The sequence below is a fragment of the Colobus angolensis genome, unplaced genomic scaffold (genome assembly GCF_000951035.1).
Source record: "Colobus angolensis palliatus isolate OR3802 unplaced genomic scaffold, Cang.pa_1.0 Scaffold436, whole genome shotgun sequence".
Classification (NCBI taxonomy): domain Eukaryota; kingdom Metazoa; phylum Chordata; class Mammalia; order Primates; family Cercopithecidae; genus Colobus; species Colobus angolensis.
The window spans coordinates 2,724,863-2,747,635 of record NW_012117777.1 but is presented as its reverse complement, the minus strand read 5'-3'; positions in this window follow the sequence as shown (position 1 = coordinate 2,747,635).

Genomic DNA, 22,773 nt, shown 5'->3' with positions numbered 1-22,773 from the left:
CAAGCTCTAAATTTCTCTTTTCATAGTAAAACATTTACTCTTAAATCCCTAGTGAGGTAGCTCCTACAGATCTTCTTTGGGGTGTCTTCTGTTATTTCCAACAAATAAATGCCTTTCTCAGTGGGGTCTGCCGTTGTCTTGACTCTTAGCTGTTATGCTCCGGGTCACAAAAAAGGTAAAATGTCAGACGTCAAAGAGAAATGGGCATGAGCTAACTAACTAAAGTCTAAACTATGGGAAGTGCTTAATATGGAATAAATTGCTGTTGCTGGAATGAATGGTGGAGCCAGGGAGTTCTATGTTCAAATCCAAGTTCTGCCTTATTAGCTGGGTCACCTTGGGTAAGTTACTTAACATCTCTGATGTTAAGCTTAATATCTTTTCTGTAAAATGAAGATACTGATAGGTTCCTCAGAAAGTTGCTGTGAGAATTAAATGATTTAACATATCTGTTAAGTGTCTAGAGCAGTGCTTAGTATACATAGAAGGGGATGGATAAATGTTGATTCTTTTTCCTAACCTCTTCTTCTTAGGATTCAGTATGATATTCACAAAATGGTCACAAGTATCTATTTCATGTATTTACCTTTGAGAGTATGTTTATTTAAGAAACTCAAGAGAGAAGGTTAATAATATGATAATTACTCCTGAGTATGATCCTGTATTATGGGCATTGCTGTCACAGTTCATAGAAATGGTAAGTGGAGTCAGAGAGTGAGAGACAGAGAGAGTGAGAGACAGAAAGAGAAATTCTGTTATATTCCTAAGGGCATGTGACCTAACTGGAGTGCACTGATATTGGGATGAAGTCTTTAGCCTCAGATTGTCCTTCCATTCTCCTTGGCTCACTTTTCCGTTTTCCTTGGACTCAACTGTCCCCTTGGCTTACTCAGCTCAGCCACATCAGGACTCCTAATAGTTTGTAGAACTTGCCATGCTTCTTTCTGCTCCAAGGTCTTTGCACTTGCTCTTTCTTAGGCCTGGAATAAATTTCCTTCTGGTCTTCACAATTGACTTCTTCTCATCTTGAATACTAACTACTCAGAGAGGCTTTCCTTGCTCATTCTAACCAAGGTAGCCCCCTCACCACCATTTTTCTGTGCGGTAGCAACCTTTTAATTTCCCCTTTCTCCTTATCTAAAACTAGTTACTGTTTTTGTTTGTTTAATCATGTCTTTGCATGTCTGTCTTCTTCCTGCTCTGGCTACTAGCCTAGCTCAGTATACAACAACGGTTTGGTTCCTGAATAATAATAATAATATTAACAATAATAATAACTAACACTTTAAAAGCACCTTCTATGTGCCAGCTGCTGTTCTTTACTTTTATCAGCTGCTTAATTCTCCTCAAAACCCTATTCCCATATTACAGGTACAGAAAATGAGATATGAAGCCGGGCCTAGCGGCTCATGTCTGTAATCCCAGTACTTTGGGAGGCTGAGGTAGGCAGATCGCGTGGCCCCAGGAGTTGGAGACCAGCCTGGGCAACATGACGAAACCCTGTCTCTACAAAAATTACAAGTATTAGCCAGTCATGATGGTGCACAACTGTAGTCTCAGCTACTAGGGAAGCTGAAGTGGGAGGATCACCTGAGCCCAGGAGGAAGAGAGGTTGCAGCGAGCTGGGATTGCACCACTGCACTCCAGTCGAGGTAACAGAGCCACAGACCCGGTCTAGAGAACAAACAAACAAACAAAAATGGAGACATAGGGTAGTCAAATGAGTTGCTTAACATTATACACTATTTATATTGCATATTAGCTAATATATGCGTGAACTCTAACTATGAGAACAAACCTCTCTTCTAGCTTGGCTTTCATGGAGGCTTGCTCGCTCTTGTACCAATTAGACGATGGAGTTCAGGACATGCAACCCCAAAATATGGTACTTTAGTGTATGAGAAAACAGCAGTGGTAGGAAAGCCTCTCTGACCTTCCTCTTGCCTTTCTCTCCTGAAGCAGGCCATAAAAGAATTTTCTAACCTTCCTCTAAAGTAGGTCATAAGAGGTACCCACCCTGTACCCTGAGGAAGGGAATATCTTTATCCTGGAAGACACAGACACACTAAGAAGGATTTGAACAAAACAGGCCTTGCTAAATGTTCCCCAGTTTATTACCATTACATCATGCCCTTTTGTCCTCCAGTTATAGTTCTCCACAACTATCCACGTCTTCATCAAACTTAGTATAAAAATGCATAGATTTCTCTGTTTCTCTGGGTGTTCACGTCTGAAGGCTCTCTGTCATGTAAAACTTACAGTAAATAAATCTGTATGCTTATCTGTCATATGGAGGTCTTTGCTGTGAACCTAGCAATGGGTGAGAATTTTTTTTTCTGCTCTTATATTAGAAATTCCCTTTGTTTGAATCTGCAAATGACCATAGTTTTATCTTTATCACCTTGCTGTGTCCTCTGTCTGCACCTGGCTGGCTGCACCCCTGCCTTGCTGCATTGTAAATTGACTTTAGGTTGCATGTTTCTTCAGCTTGGTAAGGAGAGACCGGGACTGAATAATTTCTTACTTAAGTCATTTGTATACGAATTTATAGTAGTGCTCTGAAGTTTGTTTTGGGATTCACTTATAAGACCTTGATAGGAGGTGTGAAGACTTCTCAAGAGGAGAAGTTTAAACATAAATAATTGGTTCTAACCTGTGCCTGATGAAAGCATGTATCACTGACACCTTAGTTATGCAAAGCAGTCATGGGGTGACATATCTTTTCCATTTTAGAGAAGTTTATGTACTGCTGAAACAGTTTTAATTTTTCACTCTAGCAGGCAGACATTTCTGGGATATTTGACTGTATCTTTTTTCTTATACACCGAGTGTCTTAGACATTATTTTTCCTCTCCTGAAGACTCCCTGGAACATCAGCCATTGCATTAAGTGATGAGAGAATGTCTCCTGGGGGCGCTGGGTGCTTGGGACAGTGGCCCCAACGTTAAATGCTTTTAGACTGCTGTACTGCAGAGCCAGCCTGCACTTTTACACTCTGCCTCCTTCTGCTGTTGTCGGCTGTCACTTGATAGCTGTCGGGTGTCCTAGCTGCTGTCATTCCCTGCATTATTTTATGCCCGATTGTCAGACTCATGGCTTGAGGGTGAATCCGCCTCTCCTAAAGAGTCAAGTGTGTGGGCTTTATGACCCCATTTTCCACATAGATTTTTTTCTTTTTACTTTTAAGTTCTAGATGGTTAAGATGACTAGAAAGTGTGGCACCTAGGTAATAAGTAGGGTTTTAATTTTTCTTTTTATAAGTTTTATACATTGTAATTGTATATTTTATTATTATAAAATGTATAATTTCACATGAATACAAACATACTGATGCATTTAACCCACAAACATTTATTGTGTGCCTACTAAATGCCAGACACTGTGCTAGGCACTGGACTTATAATAATGCTGAGCCAAACCAGCTGGGTTTCTGCCTTTGTGGAGCTGTAGACTGGAGAGGCAGACGATTCAATAAGTGCATCAATGAAAACTGTGACTCTAATAAGGTGAACAAAGGAAAAGGTATACTATATGAATTGAATCTTATCAAGAGGGTTGGGGAAGGCTTCTCTGAGAAAATAACTGAGCTAAGCTGTAAAAGATGAATAAGAAGAAGGCTAAAATTTATGAACTGCTTTATTCTTCTTCAGTTTTTTCATGTGTGTCTTTTCTCTCTCTCTCTCTCTCTCTTTTTTTTTTTGAGATGGAGTCTTGCTGTGTTGCCCAGGCTAGAGTGCAGGGACATGATCTTGGCTCACTGCAACTTCTGCCTCCTGGGTTCAAGTGATTCTCCCACTTCAGCCTCCTGAGTAGCTAGGATTACAGGCACATGCCACCACGCCCAGCTAATTTTTGTATTTTTCGTAGAGACGAGGTTTTACCATGTGGGCCAGGCTGGTCTCGAACTACTGGGCTCAAGCCATCTGCCTGCCTCGGCCTCCCAGAGTGCTGGGATTACAGGCATGAGCCACTGTGCCCCGCTAGTTTTACCTATTATTTCATTTTTACTTTTCCACCAACCCAGTGAGTCCTTTTACCAGCTGATGACTCAGGTATCAAGAGAGCTTTTGTGACTTGCCTCAGGTCAGTCACACAATTAGCAAGAGATGGAATGGGGAACCAGATGTCCATCTTCCATTTATAAGAAATGGGGGTGACAGATTTAGGCTCAAATTGTATTCCTCTAGTTATTTTTTAGGCAAATAATATTCTAGTTTTTACTTGGTCTTTGCCATTACCAAGTATAAAATTGTGACTATTAATGCTTATTTTACTTAGCTATTGAGAAGATATGATGAGATGGCACAATACTTTAACAAAGGATCATTCTTTTCCTTTAGTGCCTTCCTTGGTGACCCCCTTCTCTCTCCACTGTTCTATACTTTGCATGCTCTGCAGGAGGAATGCATCCTGTGATAAGGGGGAGTTCTTGTAAATCATCCCTATATTCTACGTGTATATTAGTTCTGTGAACTCTACATGGATACATGTGCTTAAAGTAAATACATCCTTTCTAATATATCAGGACAGGACATTGCACATTTATTAGTACATATCTAAAAATAGAATCTGGAGAAAGTTAACTCTCCAATGTAGCTGTTGTATGCTGACTCACTCATAGGACCAGGCCAGTACCTAGAATTTTTGCCCTAGCTGGGAGGCAGAAGCTTACAGTTAAGTTAATACTCAATTGTAGCAACCAACACATCCCAGCTATCTAGTACATCTACTTCTCTTTTCTTTAAAATGTATTTTTGATTATTAAATTGTATGGTTTTGTATTTCTCATGGCAGACTACTCGTGGGAGGCAGGATGAAAAAGACACCCTGCTTTGATGTCTTTCCTCCTGCAGGATGAAAAAGGCATAGATTGTAGAGTTAGAGTCCTGATTTTGAATCTATCCCGCCACAGGGAACAGATGGCTGGCTTTGATTATTCAAGTTATTTAATTTCTTTAGTACTCAGTTTCCTTGTCTAAAAAATGTGGACAGGAACAGCTTCTTTATAGATTCTGATTAAATAAAAGAGATAAATAAGAGAGATAAACATGTGAAAGTTTCCTCATCTATAAAATGAAGATAATAATAGTTCTACTTCTAGTGTGGTTGAAAGGCTTTTGTAAAATGCTAAGCAGAGGATCTGGTGGATGATAAGTGTTGGCCATTATTATGATGGGCCAGATATGCTAAGTGCTAGAGGTTCTTGAAACTCAGCAAGATGTGTGTGTGGGTGTGCGTATAACAGGGGGAGATTGAGATACACTGGAAGAATAGTGCAGGAGCCTTGGTTCAAGTACAGTTCTGGGTTCTGAGCCACTGTTGACTATCTCTAGGGTAATAAGTGTTAACCTTGAGTGATTTACTCCATCTAGAAAGTTACTGGAGAATGTGAAATCCTTTCTGGGAGGAGATTTTTAACCATTCTTGATTAGACTTCAGGACCAGGTCTGCAACCATCTTTTCTTTCTCCTTCCACCTCACCTTCAAATATCCTAGAGGGTTAGTTTTTCTGTAAAACCAAAATGACTGCAAGTCATTGTGCAGAGCTGGTGTGTGTGGATAGGCTTTTGATGGATGGAGTTGAGCTGTGGAGCTTTGATCACTTGCGATGTTGCTGATGCAACCTCTGAATGAGGTGGAACCTTTGAGAGGAGATGAGGACTTGGCACTTATGATGTTACCAGGAAGAAAAATGACAGTTGGGTAGACCAGAGCATGGGGGGCTATGCATAAGGAGTAGGAGGCTGGCAATTAGGGGGAGTGTCAAGCATCATATCTGACAAGAAAAAGGGGTTGATGTGAGGACTTTCCTGGAGCCGCCAGGGACAGTGACTAGATTGTTGGAAATTTTACTGCTTGGGAGATGAAATTAGAAAGCATGCTTGATAGAAGTAAAATATATTATAGACTTGTAGGGGAGGGCATCATGCAACAGTTGGTTTTCCATAATGAAAGATATTTAGGGGTTTTTCACAAGGTCTAACATTCATGGGAGCTGTCCAGCCAAAAAAAATTCAATGACCACCTGAAATCTAGGTCTTTTAATGAATAAATGACATAAAGAGATGAAAGATGAGGAGAAAAATAGTTAAAAGAATTATAGTTTTTGAGTACTTATTTACTTAAACAAAAACAACTGAACAATGTATAGGGATTCTGATATATCACAGGTTGAGACCAAAGTTTATCCCTCTCCCTCCTTCCCTCCATCCCTTCATCCCTCCCTCTTTCCCTACCACTCTGTCTCCTTCTCACCACCCATCCATCCATCACCCACCCACTCACCCACCCATCTGTCCATTTATTCAATAAATATTTATCATGTCAAATGAAGATAGATATCTTGGGTTTTGCTCTAGAAGATAGCACTGGGAACAATGCATGACAAATTAGGTAGGCTGTTTTCAGTTGAGAGATGGAATGAATAAATTGTCTTGGGATAAAGTGAATTTATCATCATTCATCTCTTCTTTCCTTCATTCAATAAAGATTTCTTTATTTCCTTCTGTGTGCCAGATATTTTTCTGAGTACTGGCGATTTACAGTCTTGTTGGGGCAATATTAAAGAAGACAAACAATTGAGTTGTTGATTAGTGTTATAAAAGTAAAGTCAGATAAGGGGGTGCAGTGATGTTGGGGTGGAGAGAAAGAGCCATTTTAAAAACAATGATTCTAGAGGCCTTTCTAAGGAGGTGGCATTTAAGTAGTGTCCTTGATGAGGTGTAGGAATTGTATGTGGAGAAAAGTGTACAGATAAAGAGAACAACAGGTATAAAACCCGGAGGAGAGAAATGGCTTGACCTGCTTGAGGAATAAGGCTAGTGTGGTTGGAAGTCAAGTAAGAGGGGAAGGTGAGAAGGAAGTCTAGAAGAGGAATCCAAGGTAATATATGGTAAGACCTTGTAGGTCATAGGAAGGAGTTTAGATTTCACTCCATGTGTGATGAGAAGCAGCCCATAGGGAGTTTTAAGCAGGGGGATTATAGGATCTAATTTCCTGTTTTAAGAGATTATTCTGGTTGCTGTGTGGAGAGTGGTGTGTATGGGAGAAGACTGGGTCCTTTTGATTCAGTGTTCATTTTATATGTTAAAGGAACAAACATTCCTATTTTATAAAATTAGATAAGTTACCAGGTTATATGGATATTGAATTATTTTCTGTCTTATAGAATGGTGAAATATGGCCGGGCGCGGTGGCTCAAGCCTGTAATCCCAGCACTTTGGGAGGCCGAGACGGGCGGATCACAAGGTCAGGAGATCGAGACCATCCTGGCTAGCATGGTGAAACCCCGTCTCTACTAAAAAATACAAAAAACTAGCCGGGCGAGGTGGCGGGCACCTGTAGTCCCAGCTACTTGGGAGGCTGAGGCAGGAGAATGGCGTAAACCCGGGAGGCGGAGCTTGCAGTGAACTGAGATCCGGCCACTGCACTCCAGCCTGGGTGACAGAGCCAGACTCCGTCTCAAAAAAAACCAAAAAACAAAAAACAAAAAAAAAAGAATGGTGAAATATTTCAAAAAATTTTCTCATCTGAATTTAACTTTTGCAAATTTAGCTATGAATAGATCAGACCAAACCATGCATCTGATACAGTCAGAATGTAGCAAACTGATCATTTCGTGCTTTAGTGATTTGACTTTTTTTTTTCTCTCGCAGAGACCTATTTGTATTCTATTGATTTGAGAAGTTTGTCATCTTTGTCTAGGTCCACTCTAGAAACCATCATATGTTTTTACTTACGAAAGCTACCACTCTGGTTAACAACGATAATAGTCAGTAGTAACGCAGCATTGCTGTGTGCCAGGCACAATTCTGAGCATTTTGAATAAATTAATTTTTGCAACAGTCCTCTGAGTTTGATATTATTATAGTCTCCATCTCGCCATGAGGAACCTGAGGCTCAGAGAGGTTGAGAAACCTGTCCAAGAACGCATAACTAGCCAGGATCGAATCCTGGCAGGCGAGGTCAGTTTTCTATACTGCCCTTCCATATGAAGAGGAACATCACTGGCCAGACCATAGATGCCAAACTGCAGTTCCCATCACAAGATTGCTTCAGAAATGTCTTTACCATGCTCAGACTGCAGTCAGGGTCCTGCTCCTTTACTTGGACTTCAGTCTAGCCTTGCTGCTCCATGGTTTGGAATAGAAACTGCTTTAGCCACCACATCCACCTCCACCTCTCTCCCCTGCTATGGCACTACAGCTTCCAGCCCTGTTCATGGATCTAAATACAAGCTAATTTCCTCTTGTCCTCAGCACAGACCAGCTCTGATCCAGGTTGCTTGGAAAGGAGGAGGAGAGGCTTGGCCTGGCTTTGTGGTGCTGGCTCGCATGCTCTGGGACAGAGACGAGGGACAGGAAGGTCCCTTCATGGGACTGCTGAGATGCCAGTGGAAGGGATCCTGGTCCCTGGTTTGGGTGGTTCTATCAAGTTCTGTCTGATGCTGGTGGCCTCTACTGTCATGGTGATCATTATGGGGTTTGCAGCTTCATGTTGGATTCTGCTGTCACTGAAGGGCCCCTCTCGAGGGCATTCAGTGTTCTTTTGAGTTGCACTCATTGAACCCCCTTCTCAGGCTTTAAAAAATCAATGTACAAAATTCATTCAAAGTGTACCTGTAGGTGGCTGAATATGACAAATTGTTATTTCACTTATTATTTGCTTAGTTACTGTTTCAAGACAACAATTACTAGTGTAGTGGCAATTCTTTGTGTAATTGGCTATGCACACACTTGGCCTAGTGCTACCCAGGGAAGCTCCAAGGCTCCTGACATGCCCCTCCCAACTCCTGAGCTCTGTCATGTGAAATTGAGGGAACTGCCCCTCTGTACTCTCTGAGGGGACAGAGAATGGGGATGAGGTGGGGCTATTTCCAGTCAACAGAGAGATGCTTTGAAAGCGTCTCTTGGTGCTCCTCTTGTGTGTCTTTGCTGAGGGAATAACCTTTCACCCCAAGTCCATACACGCCACAAGTTTTGCCTTGCCTTTCCCTGTCCTCTTGTAACAAAGGATGGGCTGGTAGTTGTGGGTGGTCATTAATGGTAGAGCCAGATCTGTCCCAGAGCCTCACAGAATGCTGTGGAGGGATAGTTGGTTCCAACAGCTGAACATTTCTTTAGCACACGAGATGTTTGCTGATTTTAGTATTCAGCTTTGTGCCTTATTTACACTATAAGGAAACAAATCCCCTTTTGACATCCTGGTGCAGAATTTATCTCAGATGTTTCTGTTTTTTCCCCTTTGTCTTTTTAACTAGAAAGGCTATTTTCTTACAGATGTATCGCAAAATGGGAGCCGATCCAGGGCCAGAACCTAGGTATTCAGTTTATTCCAGGATTTTACTTATCAGTGTTATTATGTTACTTTTTTCCCCCATAAAATAGGAAAACTTCCTTTGTTGATCTCTGCTATATAGGAGGTGAATCATGGAGTGTGTGATAACAAATGTAGTCATGGACTATCCTGGGCAGCAAACCACCATGGCACATATTTACCTATGTAACAAACCTGTACATCCTGCACATGTGCCCCTGAACTTAAAATAAAAGTTGCAAATTAAAGAAAAAAAGACTGTCTACTTTCCTTTGGCTTATAACCTGTACTAAGAGCTCCAAGAGGTACGAGACATGACACTTCAGCTGATCTAATCCCTGATTTTGCTCAAGATGCAGGATGTTTTAGGCAAAGTCTTCTTAATTATCTTTACCATGCTGGTGCTCAGATAGGGTAATAGTGGGTCACCAAGGGTACCACTGTGACCTTGTATTGGCCTCACTGTCAAAAGCCAGACCTGGTCCCTGGATGTAGAGATTGGGACTAATCATGAAGAGAAGGGAGTTGATTATCTTACCCACAGACTGGTCCAAGAACACAGTAGAGAGTTTTCAGTTTCTTCTCTAAATTGTGGGCCAGCATCCCTTCCTTCCTGAACTGCCTCTCCTCCATCCTGTGCAGTTTCATTGTGATAATCTTTTGTGGTGCCAGGAGCTGATATGCAACACAAGTGGTGCCAATCATCTTAGTGTTCCTTGAGTGATAACAGAAGACTATTTGGGCTTTGTTGAAGTCCAAGTGCTGGCATGGAGATGTGAATACTCCACTGCTGATTGTCCTTACCCTTACCATATGGAGAGATCCTGTCTGCAAAATTAAAGCCACATATAAAAGGAAATAAAGCTAAGTGACAGAGGGAAAGTCAGATAGCCAGTGGCATTATTTAAGACCCTGGATCCAGTGGTGCCTGAAGCCTACATAGAATTCAAGTTATTTGAGTCAATCTACTTCCTTTTCTTTTTTATTCCTATTCTCAGGGTGTTTGAGTTGTATTTCTGTCATCTGCAACCCAAAGTCTTCCGGGGTGCTCTGTCAATAGCCTTAAATTATGACCAAAATTTTAGCAAAATTAGAAATCCAGGAAAAGGTAAATGAATCTATCATTCAAACCAAAAAAGGAATTGTCTCTATATTTTTGTCAATTCATTTCCATTAAATTCAGAAAGCAGAGATTGAGACAGATGTTCAATATGAGGTATATGATGTTTGTAATACATTGAATTAGATCTCCAGAAATGGTTGGAAAAAAGGCATTAACAATGGAATTGCCATTCTCCTGTCTAGCCTGCTTTGTGTGGTACTGCTTGAAAACAAGTGACAAATGACTTCCTAAATTCCTCACAACCATCATTTCCTCAAAACAGCACTGTTTGTGGCAGCACTTGCCTTAAAAGCCCTCCCCACACACCATCTATTTGTTGCACACAGTGAAGCTAATCCTGGGCCAGCCTCGGGCTGCTTCCTGCTTCATCGGCTTTCTGCGACAGGTGAAAGATGGAGAAAACAGCTGGTGGAGGGGACAAAAGGGCTCTACTCCACAGAGGGGCTCCCTCCAGCCATAAGCAGGTGGAATCTTTATGTTTCATGATTAAAGAGGCCGATGGAAAGCCCGTCTCACCACATGCAGCTCTGCTGGGAAGGAAAATAGGGCAGGAAGGGGTATTTTTCTTATTCTTGAGTCCTGTTTTTGAAAGAAGGAGTGCTGGAGTTCCCAGAAACACTCAGAGGCCCTGAGATGGGGAGAGGCTTGCTTTTCGGGGTGGGGTGGAGGAAGGCACGGTTGGACCTGGTGTTGGGTGAACTCGCCACAAGATGGCAGCCCTACTTTTCAATCTTTGTTTCTAGCTTCAGTCTTGAGGAAAAAACTTGTTCCAATCATTGCAGAACAAATGCAATTTTGACTTAGGTTTCATAATTTATGAAGCTGACTTCATATCCTACCTGGAATCGTGTGTTACCATGTTTCAGACAGAGTTAGTAGTATTATGGTATCATTATTATTAATGTGGGCTCACCTCTTCCTATTTCCTGCTGACTTTGCTTCTGCTCTGAGGCTGAACTCGCCCCTCAGGCATCTGGGAAGCAGCCTAGGGTAAAAACAGTGCTCCTCAAACTAGCTGTGGTGCTAGAGCAAGTATGTTAAAATTTCCAGTCCGTCTTGGGCTGGCGATATTATCAAACAAAATACAAATGAATAACAAACAAACAAAAGAAATGAAAAGACATTCCAAGTATAAGCCCAATTCATTACTGTTGGTTTCAACAGGAGTAAATTTACATTTTAATAAAGAGTCAAAACAAAATAACATTGGGAAAAATATTTGCAAAACCGATGTAGTTACTTATTAAAAGTATGAAGTTATGCGATTAAAGAACCACTATCACTCTTGTACCTTTTTTGTCTCATAATCATAAATGGTAACAGATTCCCCTATTAAACTGCCTATATGCACACTTTGAATTAACTGTGAGTATAAAAAGTTTTTAATGTGAACACACTAGCTTGTTTCTTGTTTCATTCGTCTTAGTCTAAGTTGGATTGATGGCAACACTACTTGTAAGGGCTAATGTATATCTCAACTATTTATAGGTTGAACATAGGTTTTGTGTTCATAACAGAAAAATGGGGGTATAATGAAAGAAACAAGTTAATTTGGAGTAGCTGAAAGGAAAGCTAAGAAAGAAAAGCTAATTTTTTTCTGATCCTCTCTCTGCTCCATGAACACTTGCTTTTTCCCATTTCATGTGCTTTTCCTCTAGTCTATGTGTTTTTACTTCTGAGGGCCACCACAGAGCACATGTGACTCTTTGTGGGTAGATTGCTCTAGAGAGCAGGAGTGCCCGGGATGTTACGTCTCATCTGGGAGGGCCCCAGCCCATGACTCACAGGTGTAGCTGTAGGAACGCTCCAGGGGCTGTACTTCAGGTTGGAAACATTAACCCTACCTATTTCTCCTGAAGGGCCAGGCCAAAGCTGCCTTCCACAGGACAAACCTTACTTGTCCTCTTTGCCTTCTCTGGTCTGCTCTTCTTCTCTTCCTTTCCAGTTCTTCCCCGTGCCACCCACCCACAGCACTTTTTAAATAACCCACTTGCACATGAATCTTTGTCTCAGTATCTGCTTCCCGGGAACTCAGCCTAAGGCACTTTCCAACTAGAGTACCTCAGAAATAGGCCTGGCCAACCATGAAACTGTCTTTTTGTATTTTGAGTCTTTTGCTTTCAGAGATGCTGACATCCCGTTTTTGATAACATAATCCAAATGACCACTTCAGGAAATAAACCTAATTTAACTTCCTTGGCTTTTTAGAAACCAGACAAACCAGAGATATTTAATGTGCCAACTTTCTTACCACGTATTTGGAAACACTTGTCATATATACTCTGCTTTACATAGATCTGTGTTCTTTTTTTTCATCCTTGTTTTCAATTAATCTAAACCCAATTGTTTATCCTTGAAGAAGATAAATGTAAAAGCTTCTTCCCTCTAATGGTTTGAGGTATGACTAAAAGAGGTTTTAAATTTTGTTCTCCTGGATATTTTTAAAACAATTGCATCTACATTAATCTGTTTTAGATGATACTGTCTTAAAAAGTCATTCTGAGATGGTTGCTTTTCATAGAGCTTTACTTGGAATTAAACGATATGACAAAACATAACAAATTCCAACTAATTTGGAGAGATGCTGTTGTGAATTAGTGAAAACATTTAGAGAACATTAAAAATCAAGATCAGTTTTATTACTTTAAAGTATATATGTGCTATAATGTCAATTATCCTTTATTATAGACACCTATTATATATGAGGCATTTGCATTATGTCATTTAATTATCACAACCACTATGAAAATGAGGTATTTTTCCCACTTTTAAAAAATAGATGAGGCATAGAGAGAGTAAATAACTTTTGCAAGGCTTGCGATTAGTAAACAAGAGAGCTGGTATTTGAATCTAGGTCTTTCTGCCAGGCCATGCTGCTTCTATAACTCAACAAAATTAGCTAACTAAATATTAGTGTACCTCTTCAGACTTAAGGAAGGGTCAACACCTATGTGTAATTGACATAGTCCTTTGTCTATAAAGAGTATTGTTAAAGTGCTTGTAATATTTTAAAGAATAACAGAAATCTCCCCTGTCATCCTGTTTAACAGCAATAGTGATCATCTGATTATTTCACATACCTTATATCCCTGTCTCAATTAGGTTCCACAATAATTGAGGCGGGTATTATTAGCCTTATTGTATCAGTTGGGTAACTGGAGAAGCATAAACACTTTAGATAATTTGTCCAATGTCACATAGATAATAAGTGGAAAAATGGGATTTGGACCCAGGAAACCATGAGCTTAACTGCTGTGCTATTCACTACTAATACTTAGCTGAAACTTCCATATGGGGAATGCTAGGTCAGCTGAATCAGTGAGTGGAAATACTAAAGATTGAAGTTATAACTTCCTGAAAATATTTTGTTCCTCACTAATGCCAAGTATGTCTAGAAGAAGAGGAAGCAAAACCAGAGGCATGGCGGCAGCTTGGTTTCACGTTAACGGGATGCCTTTGTTCTTATTCCACGATATCCATTTCTTCATCAACTTTGATTCCCTTCCTATAGCCCAGTTGTAAACAAACCCACTGTTTACCATTTTTTGGACTGGGCTACTATGAAATTCAGAGAGTTCATCATAGCCAGGTGTTTCTCTGCACCTGGTGTGTCTGATCTGCAGAGCAAAGGGATTCATAGACAAACAACAGGACTCATCGTAGACCACACACAATTAATCATTCTAGATTTCTGATTTGTTTCTTGAAACTTGCTATGTTCCTGTAATGGGAAAAAGACAGCTTCATTTATCACGCCATCCCTCATGCTGCTCCTCAGCACCCGCCCCCCGGGGTCCTTCACCATCCTGAAACTTCTGAAACATCTGCTGTAGATACCATGGCAGTTTCTTCATGTTCCTTATTACTCTTGCCTTCTCAGTATCCTGGTTTTAACCTCTCCTATCGTGACTGAAGACTAACAGGCCAATATCCTCAGTGGAAATGAACAATTAGTGAGTTCATTACTTATGGTGCCATTCACAGTTCTTTGCCAATGATTACATTTGTGTGTGTGTATATGACATATTGCCCGATGTTGTCAAAAGAGCATGAGACTAGCAATCAGTTGTGCTGGACTTTTTTCTTGGCTCTGCTATTAAAATTTGGTCTTGGGTGAGTTGCTTCACCTTTCTGGACTTTCATTATTTCATGTAACAAAAGAATCTAGCCTAGATTAGTGTTTCTCAACTTTGGAACACATCAGAATCACATGAAATGCGGAAAATACTGATGCCCAGGTCATACCTTATATCAACTGTATCAGAATCTCTGAAAGAAAGAACCCTGACATTGGTATTCTTGTTAAAATTCCCCATGAAATTCTAGTGTTCCCTCATGTTTGAGAACCACTAGCTTAGATGATCTGTAAGGATCCTCTAGTCTCTAAAAGGTAAGCATAGGCACACACACACACACACACCCGCACACAGAGAGATAATGTGTATATATGCATATATATGTATATACATACATTTGTAGTTTTCTTTTAAGATGGAAAAATTTAAATCACATTTTTATGAAAAGGGAAAAAGGTCAGCAGAAAGAGAAGTTTGTTGAGGATGGGTGAATTGATGGATACATATCCTTGTGTTTTAGTCAGTTTGGGCTGATATAACAGAGTACCATAGACTGTGGGGGTTTAAAAACAATGGCAACTCAGTTCTTAAGGCCAGAAGTCAGAGATTAGGGTGCCAGCATGAATGGGTTCTGGCAAAGGCCCTCTCCTGAGCTATGGGTGTCTGTCTGCTCATTGTATCTGCATGTGGCAGAAAAGGTATGAGAAAGCTCTCTGGGGTTTCTTTTAAAGGACATTAATCTAATTCATGAAGCCTTCTCTTTATGACCTAAGTACTTCCCAAAGGCCCTACCTCCTGATAGCATTATATTAGGAGTTAAGATTTTAACATGAATTTTGGGTGGGCACAGACATTCAGTCCATTTCACTTCAAAAAGGCAAAAGACCTAAAAAGTGCTCAGGTGGAAGGACTAGCTTTAGACAGGAGAATATGCTCATAGGTGGGAAACCAGACTGTATGAGTACAGATGTTAGTAGGTAAGTAGGTAGAGACAGAGGTAGCAGTTCATGAAGGTTCTCTTCTGGTTGCTTCAATTTTTTAAAGTAAAGGTCATCAGAATCGATGGGAAAGGTGGTGTTGGAGAGGTCTGAGAAAAGGGAGTTGTGAAAAACCACTCTGGGAATGGGAGAGTAAATGTGCTATGGAAATGTGGTATGATTGCCAGGAACATTAAGAGCCTGATGTGGTTTTGGCTGTGTGTCCCCACCCAAATCTCACCTTGAATTGTAATCTCCATAATTCCCATGATTCAAGGGCAGGACCAAGTGGAGGTAATTGAATCACGGGGGTGGTTCCCCCATGCTGTTCTCATGATAATGAGTGAGTCTCACAATATCTGAAAGTTTACATAAGCGTCTGGCATTTCCCCTGCTGGCCCTCATTGTCTCTCCTGCCGCCTTTTGAAGATGTGCTTTCGGCCATGATTGTAAGTTTCCTGAGGCCTCCCCAGCCACGTGGAACTATGAGTCAATTAAACCTCTTTTCTTTATAAATTACCCAGTCTCAGGTATTTGTTCATAGCAGCTTCGGAATGGACTAATACAGAGCCCATTTGAGGTTGGTGGTCATACATTTAAAGTGGAACCAATTGGTGGTATTGTTTGCTTTTTGCTGGCTGGGATCCTGCCAAGATTGGATGGGCTTTCTGATGATTTCCAGAGTGCCAGGTGTTGATTTCTTCCTGCATGCCAGCTGCTATGTTCTTCTGTCCAATCTTGGGTCAGTTGTTGCCTTTGTACATCTGGAATGGTCACCTTTTATTTGCCTGAAGCTGGCTGTTGCAGCTGACTGGAATCCCCGAGCTCCTTTCTTACCTTGGAGAGTGGGCCGTGGAGTTGTTCCTGGCTTACCTGAGTTCCTGAGGTCTTACTGTTCTTTCCTCCAGACTCAGTCAGAGATGAGTTCTAGATGGTAGTAAGCTATGGACTGTGACAATAAAAGTGACAAAAGAATGGTTAGTGATTTGGAAGCTTGTGCTGGAGAAGCTTCCTAGGAATCCTTTTCCCTGATTAGAACAAGACCATCACGGGGTGGTTTTATCCCCCTCCTCCTTAGACATGCAAATGACATGCTGCACATGAATAGTGAAGTCATACATCCAAGATAATGTTTTAGTTACATTAGGGCAAGTGGCTTTTGATTATCTAAAAGTCATCTAAAGTGGTAAGTGGTAAACTGGGTCATCTAAAGTAGTAAAATTTCAGGCCAAACTGAAGCAAATGGCAGAGTTCAGAAAAACTCAGGCTCCATGATGACCTTTATCTGAGATAGTGGAGACTGAATAAATGAAATTTTTACCTTGTTCATTTTAGCTTCGATTCAAAGAGATTGGGAAACTAAGAGCCAGCAGGTGATCAAGTGGGACAATTCAGATAGAACAAAATGGACTTTGTCCTCTTCTTGTTGAATAGGTTCTGCATAATATCTTTGGATTTTGGCATTGAAAAGTAGAAGGAAAGAGCTCTCACCATTAGTTTGGCAGATTTATCAAGCTGAGCTATGTCAATTGTATTATGCTATTTCTAAGAAGACAGAAGAGCTTGTGAAATTTTACAGTGTCTGTCACCACTTGACATCTTGGCTAAAACAAAAGCAGATTAAGGAAATGACTCACAATGGTTAATTGTTTCAATAGTCAGTCTTTTCCCATCTGCACGGTGTGTTTAATTTGATGACATCTGATGGGAACTTTGTGGAAAATTAATGCATCAGATTGTTTTCAAGAAGCAAACCCCCCTCTCCTTTTTTTTAGCATTAGATTGGTGCAAAAGTAACTGTGGTAAGTAATTGACACAGTTACCTTTGTGTGGCACAAGTTACCCTTGTGCCAATCTAATAGCTATAGGTCAGTATCTAAAAATTTCCTTTTTATCTCCTTTACAGTTTAGGTCAGACTACAAAGTGTCTTGACTTAGGGAACAGAGAAAGTCTGGACATTTGTAATAAAGAAAACAATATTCAGTGAAAATAACTCAAAATCAACTTCTTCACCTAAAGAATGATTTTTATGTTGTGGCTTTGATAAACTCAAAAGCAAAGGAAAAAATTGTTCGGCATTACATAAAGAACCAAATTCAAGAGGATCTATGCAGAAAACATTAATCTTCTGTTATCAAATTATTATACACAGCATATCTGGCTTTGAAATGTATGATGCCACTTAATAAAATGTATCATTTTTGATGGGAAACCATTAATTTACAAGAGTTGCATTGAATGTATAGCTTGGTGCTTTAAGTCTACCTTTGATAGATCTAGGGCTTCTCACCACTCTAAGTTCCTTTATAGACTCCACTTAGAAATGCAACTCATTATTACTAACCTACTGACTTATCTGACATAAAGAATAGCTTTATATGCTAGAGGTGTGGATGTCATGTTTGGACATAAAATTTCCTTTATGGAGATCTGCCAATGGCATAAAGCTTAACTCCGTGAAAGTTAATTCTTTTGGAAAATGTTTCTAGCATTTGTTTTCTTGTTGGACGTCTACAAGTGAGTCTACATTTCAGCCGTGTTAGAAAGAAATATTTATGGAGAGAAAGGATTAGAGTTGTCTGTTCCCTACAGATAGATGTTTTTTTTTGGTGTTCCTTAATATATCAATGCCATATTTTTGTAGTTATGCAGAAGTGTGATGCTTTCTCAGTGGATTGGTTATAAGGAATAATGTCCTGTATAATAAAGAACAAAATAAACTAAGAGGGAACGTCAAGACTTTGAAGAGCTGTGATGGAGAAAAAACACACTTATTTTATACAACTCAGTAGGGCAAAACCCAAGCTGGTAGCCCAAATTATAAGCAGACTATGGCTCATAATAGCAAAAGGATGTTTCAATTGAACGTTCTAAGGAAATAGCTGCTTCAGGAGGAGACAGCTCCTCATCCCTTCCTTTGAGAATTCTGCTGGGCATTGGCAGTTGAGAAAACTTGTCCACAGTCTGAGGCAACCTGTCTACAGTCTAGGAATATGTATTCCCAGCTCAGGAACAACTGCCACATAATTAGAAGTGTATTCAATTTCTTTTTATTTTTTTTTCCTTTTTTTATAGTTAGAATTTAAAAAGAAAGTAGGTGGGGATGCAAGGAAGCGTAATGACCTCTTAACAAGTGTAAAATGTGGGAAGGGTGTGGTAAGGATAATGTTGAGCATCTTTTTTGTATGCCTTGTCTCACTGAGTCATGTTTATATTCTCTAAACTGAGAAGCATACAAAGATCTAAAGTAAAGTGATGCATAGCACTTATAAGACAGAAACTGTACACTGCTATCTTTGGATAGGCCCCTGAATATATTTGTTCCACCTCAACCTAACAAAGCTAATTGACAGGGGGCAAATTTGCAAACCCAGCATTATTCTATCTATCTTTAGAGATGCCAGTAACTTAGTTGCCATCCTTCACCTAATAGGAAGAGCAAACTGTTCATACTCTTCTGCTGCAACAGAGACCTTTTGGTTTCTGTGGACTCCATCTAAACTATTGTAAAGTAGAAACCATGAATCAAAAAGAACATTAGTGAAATAATTTTGCTCATGTAGACAGATGAGAGGTGAATTTTTTTTCTTTGCTGTATTCTGAATTCCAGTTCATATTTCTTCATGTGAAAGTGACTTTTTTTCCTGGATTTATATGAAGCTGAGCAAGCAGTTCTGGTAAAATTAAACCCACGTATAAACAATAGATTTGGACAGCTCAATTTTGGTTCTGAATTCCATTAGAATTTTTCTCCTCCTCTACTTTATTACAATTTCTGATTCTTTGCTTCTTGCAACTCACTTTTATATTGAATATCACATTCGTGCAAGGGCATGCCAAATTGGTATTGGTATATACTGATTGCCTTGGCTTAGAAAGAGTGCCAAATTCAAGTTTGAAATGTTTGTGCTTGACCAAACTTTTGGAAAAGAAGATAATTGTGATATTCGATGAAAATTTAACGAAGGCAAAAAGAGAGTTAAGAAGGGATAAAAAAGAGCACTTTGGGATGCAAGGAAGTGTAATGACCTCTTAACAAGTGTAATCTCTGCATTCTGGCAGCAGCAGCACTGTGAAGTACTTATGGGGACCCCTATTTTACAGATGAGGACATTGGGTTTCAGAAAGACGATTTGGTTTGCTCACACTGTAAAGATGTAATCTGAATCCAGATCTTTAAGGTTCTGAAACTCTTTGTACTACTTCATGATCTGTGAAGAAAGAAGCTTGTCTGGATTTTATGTCTATTCTCTTCACAAGGTGCCTTCAAGGAAGACTTAGTGAAGAACAATAATACCAACAAATGAAAACAAAAATGGGCAAGTGCCTGCCCAGGAAGGAGGCAGCTTCCTCTGCAGAATTGGGAAAGATCTTGAAGGCAGAGAGAAGTTGTAATTGGACAAAAAATAGAGAGAGTTGGAGGTCCTGATAAAAAATTCAGGGCACAAATGCGGTGTAAAGTTTGAAGCAATATATAACATGGTTATTTTCTTCAGGGAGAAAAAGTATAACATCAGTCATGGGATTTTAAGTCATCTAGCTAGGAGAAAACTAGGCAGAGATGCTTAGAACAGGTGAGCTGCAACTGTAAAGATGCAAACATGAAGTGGGCATAGAAGGGCAGGGTAACAGGGATTTGGGGGAAGACATGAGTAGTTTTGGAGAAGGTTAGAACGTATTTGTAGTTTCTCAAGTACTGTTAATTATGTAATGCCTTTACTTCCTATAACTCAGATTTATTCCATCCATACAATACTTCTGTTTTAGAGTGCAGGAGAAACACAGGGGAAAAGATGGATTATCCTAGGTGGAAATCAGTTATAATTAGAGTTTATAGCTTTCAGACAAGAACCATTGAAAACTCATGCTGCAAATAACCCTTCTTCAATTGCCAACACATTTATTCTTACTTCATTTTATTTTTAGAAATCCCAAACTTAATTGTCTCAATATGACATGATTTCTTCCCAAAATCCCTAATGAATTTAGCTACTTAAAAGAGAAAGGCTGTGGAAAGCAGGCCTAGATACACAGAGGATGGTTGGTGAAAGCTGGAGAACATTTACAGGTGCGCTAGGCTGTGCTTATTCTGTGTTCAGGGAAACGGCTGCCCCGCAAGGAACAAAGAAACATATTTAAAATAATGCCTTTAATATATTATAAACTGGGGGCTTTTCCTTAGTGTATATTGTATTATTCCATTTCTTTTTCTTGCTCAATATATATAAGGCACAAAAAAAAGTATTGCTTTTATGTTTTAATTTCCCAGCAGCACTCTGTATTGGAGATAGTAATTAATGAAAATTATAGGCTAAACATTTTCAAGTTTTGCATTAGGTGCCTTAATCCTTATTTTAGAAAAGAATTGTACTCTACCTAAAAGAGTATGTGAGTTGTGTTGTGTATTGGGGGAGGGAACACGTGTAAGCGATCTCTCCTGAAGTTCTCAACCAAGCATATACATATGGTGATGTCTAAAATATGAGGCCCCATATAAAAGAGATTGTTTCCCTACACCTGCAGTGTGACTTTAAATGTAATATTCACCTCTTAAGAAACCCTTAGCTACTAGATCGATTTACATTTCAAGAATGAAATAATCCAGACAATATGTACTACTAACAAAATTAAGTATTGTTGAGCTATTTTTTACAAAGCTTAAAAACATGATTAGGACATGGTGAATACTATTTTATAACCTGGCTCATGTGATCATATTATATAACAAAATTGGGTTTTCTTTCCATTTTTCATTTTATAATTGAGTATAGCAGCAAAGAATATTGAACTGGGCTAGGTGACCTAAGAAAATGAAATTCTTGCCCTCTTTTAGAAGTGAATACATTTTTTAAACAGCAGAGCATATTCTGCTTAGAAAAGTTAAATGAGAACCATAGAATAAATAAACAATGATTTTCCAAACTTTCCCCAAATTAATTCAAATCTTGCAGTCTTAGGTTTAAACAACTTAGACACCTCATCATGTCTGTCCCATAAAATACAATACTATCTCCTGAAAACTATGAAAATGGGTGAAAGGATTTGTGGTGTAAGAAAAACGAAGGTGGAAGCAAGTGGGGAAAGAGTGGCTCATAAAATACACAGTTACAATTATACAGCCATACTTCCTAGTAGACATTCAAAGAATTACTTTTAAAATGTACTGCTCAAATTTAACGCAGGAAAAATTTTAGGCACCTGCTGGCAATGGAGGTGAGTAAGCAAGATAAATAAGACATAGTGTTTCCCCCAAGGCATTTGTATCCTAGGGTACATGTTTAGGTGTATATGCATAAAGTGGGGTGTGGGCAGAGGACAGGATGAGTGAGTTCTCAGCACCTTGTGATAAGAGATGGAAAGACTGAACACCTCAGCGTTCAAACAAACAAGTAAAATCTCCTTAAGTAATAAATGTTCCGTGGAAGACCTGCCATCCTCAGAGGTTTCTTCTCCTCAAGTCATGGCCCATTTCATGGCCAATTTCCCTTTATTTTAGTTTTTTTTTTTTTTTTCCTGATTACAAAACATTTCAAAAGGTACTTGGAAAATTCAGAAAGAAGAAAACAAAAATCTTCTTTAAAATCTTATTTTAAAGATTAAAAATAATCTTCCCAGGTTATTTTTCTTTGAGTATGCATGCATATGAGTGTGTGTATATGTGTATGTGTGTGTGTGTATATATATATATATATATATATATATATAATGTATCTGTGTATACATGTATATGTATGGATGACACAAAATTGAGAACAAAATTACATGTGGTTCTGTTACTTTTTTAACTTATTAAAATCTATTTTAAATATTTCTGCATGTCATTAAAATGCCTGTACCACTTTTAAAATGTTTGCATAACATTCCATTATGTGGATATGTGGCAATTTAGTTAAATATTCCCTTATTGTTTTGTATTCAGAATGTCCCTGAATTTTTTTTTTTTTCAATCTAAGGTGATACCTCAATAGATATGTTTGCAGCCAAATCATTATGTGTACTTCTGATTATTTCCTTGGTATAAATTTCTAGAATTGTTGGATCAAAGGAAATGCATACATTAAACTTTTCAATCTCTGTTAATTAGGGGCTATTTAAAGAATCATCTTCTTGACCTGCAGTGAGCATGATCAGTGACTAGCAGGAGTTGGGGGGTCCAGAGAAGGCAGACTCTGGCTGGACCTGGGCCGCAGTTACTGGCTCAGAATGTGGAAGCACCACTCCCCAACTAGAACAGACCAGACTGCCTAGCTTTGCCCAGGCAGCTTCAGAAGACAGTTGGAT